The following is a 4,489-nucleotide window of genomic DNA, read 5'->3' as shown; positions in this document are numbered from 1 at the left end:
AAGACCGAGTCAAGACCAAGACCAGCGGCCCGCGCTACATGATACAATAAAATGTAAAATATGATCAAAATTGCTTCTCAAAATAGTCTGAAAGATCCATATTCCCATAAAAACACCTAGATATTAAATACTTAATACATTTTACCAATATTAAATATTCAATTTCTGTGTTACAATGTGTGATGGTCTCGTGCCATCCCTAAAAACGTAACGCCCTGGGCATTTGCCCATATTGCTCATGTAAGAAACCACCACTGTCTGCACCATTAAACATAGCAATTGAGGCAATGCCCTGACGGTAAATAACGCTCAACTATGAACACTGACCAAGGAGCAACAAGCAAGAATTAACCAAACAGAAGGCGCTCATCGTGACTTCTTTTTTATGCACTTCTTGTTACTGTGCACTATTTTATTTTTATATTTGTATCATGTTCGAATAAATTTCATTTCATTTCATTTCAATTTCATTTCATTTCATTTCACTGTTTTCACTCTCTATCCCAGTACATGAAGCCAGGCAGTCTGACACCATGGCAGACATTACTGCTGCCACTTTGAACAAAAACAAAGAGTGCATGCTCTGCGTGCTCTTTCATTCTTGTGTTTTAGTTATTTGTTAATTTAAATATCAACGTACATAATTAAATTAAATAATGATGCAGTGTACACAGAGCATTACAAGAACAAAGAACGGGTGTTCTGTCAGATCAGATCGTCATACGCTTAGCACGAACTCACGGTGTTCTGTCAGTTCAGCATACGTTGTCAGATAGTCATACGCTTAGCTCAGACATGCATACGCTGTCATTACCATATGATTTTATTTAATCAGCAACATAGAATCATGACGTAGATCATCATACACTTGGTTATTAACAGTTGTATGGCATCCAGCTGCAGCCAGACCTGCTTTAAATACACTTTGAAACCATGACAACGCATGTATATCTATCTAGTTATCATATTATGTCATATTATAAACAATTTAATGACTTATTATAGTCATAACTTGTTGCGTATGCTGAACTGACAACTCCACTGACAGTCGGACTTCTTAAGGCGCATGCGTTGGCATGGTACTCACTGCATGTATGCTAGCAACATAGAATCATGACGTAGATCGTCATACACTTTGTTATTAACAGTTGTATGGCATCCTGACTTAGCGGTTAAGTGAGTTTTACACGGGCGTGTGTTGTAGCTGACTCCAGCTGCAGCCAGACCTGCTTTAAATACACTTTGAAACCATGACAACACATGTATGTCTATATAGTTATCATTGAAAACAATTTAATGACTTATTTTCGTCATAACTTGCTGCATATGGTGAACTGACAACTCCTCTGACGGTCGGACTTCTTAATGCGCATGCATGTCACATTACTATATTGCAGACTTTTGGACATAGCGTTGTCCCATATGCGACAAGTCAGTCAACATCTCCGCACAATAACTCAGACAGTGAGTGACTTTTTTTCATCACAAATTCTTATGTGTCTCTGTACAGCTAGCTTTGTTAACATCACGTTAACGGAGCTTATCTTCTTTGAGCTACTTTTCTAAGTGACGAAAAAAGTTAGACGTTGTCCCCACCGTCTGTGAAAGCGAAGCGCTGCTCAGTTAGCTGTGGCCATCGGATTTCTTACTATTTATGCAGCGCTATTATATTACTGACGATTAGACAAACATTTTCTGCCGCTGAGAGAAAACCATTGCGCATGTCCTGGAGCGCCGCACATGAGTGAAAGGTGGGGAGGGGGAGAAACACGTAGCTGCTTGGATTTTAATCGGTGCGTTTTGCATCCACTGAAAACAAAGATGTTAACAAATAAAGTGGACAGTATGCTGTACGTTTAGTGATATTTTCACAGTTGCGGTCTCAACTGGTCTTGAAATAAAATGCCGAGTCCTCAGCGCCCAAGACCGAGACAAGACCGAGACCAAATGCGGTTGAGTCCGAGACGAGACCGAGACCATCAGAAAATGGTCTTAAGACCGGTATCAAGACCAAGACCAACTTCGAGTACCACAACTCTGCCTCTCATTGTCTGTGTTAAAACTTTTGACTGCTGTGTTGAAGACTTTCTCACACTGACAACAGCCCTCCGCCCTTAGGAGAAATCGCTCCCCAGGGAAAAGACAAAATGACCTTGTGTGTGTAGAACTTGCTGATAACTTGTCTCGTCTATCCCTCCCTTCTCTGAAAATAAAAGACGAGCTCTAACTGGAAGTTATTTGAACGCGCGGTGGGCAGCTCACTGTAGCGGTCTGCTGTTTCTTCTCCTCTCATGAAAACTTGGTAAAAACTCACATAAGTTGTCTGTGGTTCATTTTACGTAGGTAGTCAAAAATACCTATCAATCCCCTGTGTATTTAAGGCCACCTGTTGTCTCCGTGTTTTGTCAGATCCTTGTCGTACATCTTTGTCGTTACTGTCACCCTGTCCTTTGTAGTAAGTCTTCAGTTGTCATAGTAGAACCGTCCTGTCCTGTGTCGGCTTCAGCTCTCGTTTGTCAGTCAGTTAGATCAGTTGCTACCGGTGCTGAGTCTTAGCTTCCCGCTCTGCCATGCTGCCTGTTTCTTGGACTTTTCTGAGCTATTTTTTTATCATTAAAGCACCGTTTATCTTTACCTAGGTCTCATCATGTACACGATGAACCACAAGAACATCACATCCTTCATCAGAATATCCTACCCGATTAAAATGAAAAGCTATTGCAGATTCCATCCATCCATCCATCCATCCATTCAAGTACAGCAGGGGTCCCCAAACTACGGCCCGCGGGCCGGATCCGGCCCGCCACGTCATTTGGTCCGGCCCCCTGAACAATGCCGGATCCGGCCCGCCTCCTCATACCAGAGAGCATTCAGTGTTTTTTTTCATAAATTGTATTTTCCAGTTTATATGTGGATTTTTCTTCAACCACCAGGGGGCTTTTGAGCAGAAGTGAAACTAACTTTCCCTCAATGGAATACATACTAGTCAGTCCCAGTCACCGTTTCACTCACGGTTTTTTCCATTTGCATTCTGGGTAAAAATCTATCTAAAAGCGCGAATGTGTCGTCGCGCTCTCTCCCCCCCCCCCCCCCGCCGTCGACAAGAATTTTCTAAGGTTTCTTTCTACAAAACCTGAGACCGGCCCCCGACTAGAGAAAGGAACAGCTATGTGGCCCTCGCAGGAAAAAGTTTGGGGACCCCTGAAGTACAGGGACAAAATAACTCACAAAAACAACGTATTCAACGTATTTTGAACTGATTTTGCCCTGATTCAGCAAGCGTCATTGCTTGGCGTCAGCCAAGCAATGACGCTTGCTTTTTTCTTGTTTACAGTGTACAGTATAGTAACAACATTGTAGATGACAAACTAAAGTCATTTATAAATATGTTTACACGTTACCTATGATGTAAACTTAAAACCTGAAGTAATACAGCAGCTTAATGAAAGCCAGGTATAAAATAAATTAAATAAAGCTTACCTTAATCTTTGACAAAATAAAACTGACAAAACAAAACTTCCACAGGTAGGATGTAGTGAAGTCTGTGAGAGAGGTTCCAGATTAATTGGCCATCTTAAAATCAATAACTGATTGACTGTTATTTGCTGTGAAGTATTTGTGAATAAACCCAGCTCAAACATAAAGAATACAGAGAGCGATAAATTGTAGCTATGGTCAAACTATCAATGATTCTTTGCACTTTTACAAAGTAACCTTTCTAATTATTTTATCTCTGCTGAAAGGCATTAAATAAAGTATAATAACATTGTCATTCTCAATAAATGAATGCTACAGTGTTATATATATGGTCTGTGTTACAATTCAGGCATTTATAGGGGCCTTGAATGTTTGAGGCCTATCAGCAGCTACTGAGTTTTCTTTGCCTTGATATCTCAGTCTTATAATTCTAGATCTCAGTGGTGCTAATCAGGCAAAAATATTTTTTCCAAATCAGTTTATTTGGAAAAATAAATGTTAACTAAAACTTCAGGTGTGTGTCTTTGTCTGGTGAATTTTAGGTGAAAACATGCTTGTTTTTCATTCAGTTGGTATAGAATCCAGAAATCTTACTCAAGTAAAAGTAGCAATACTTCATAATAAAATTATTCAAGTAAAAGTAAAAAGGACAGCGTAGTAAAAGTACTCCTAAAATATTTTTTAAAGTTACTTTAGGAAATGTAATTGAGTAAATCCATGATAACTCTGTTTATCGTGGATTCATTTAATTCTATGAGAGCTTTAATTTCTTGACTTGTGGTCCTTGACATATAGATTGAACTGTTCAAAAAATAAACCACCAAACCCACAAAGCGTGATGCGTTTTAAAACTTAATCAATGTTCATTCACTCGAAGGCTAAGCAAATTAACTTCACTGTCTGCAAACCAGATGATCAAGAATTTATTCATACATTAATAGAATATGCATGCTTGTCACAGCCTGTAGGCGGCGATAATACAATAGTATCTGGATATATACCACTCGAATAG

The sequence above is a fragment of the Poecilia mexicana genome, unplaced genomic scaffold (genome assembly GCF_051168715.1).
Source record: "Poecilia mexicana isolate PSO_F unplaced genomic scaffold, ASM5116871v1 scaffold_3, whole genome shotgun sequence".
In the NCBI taxonomy this organism is placed as follows: Eukaryota; Metazoa; Chordata; class Actinopteri; order Cyprinodontiformes; family Poeciliidae; genus Poecilia; species Poecilia mexicana.
Note: the sequence above shows the minus strand (reverse complement) of the source record.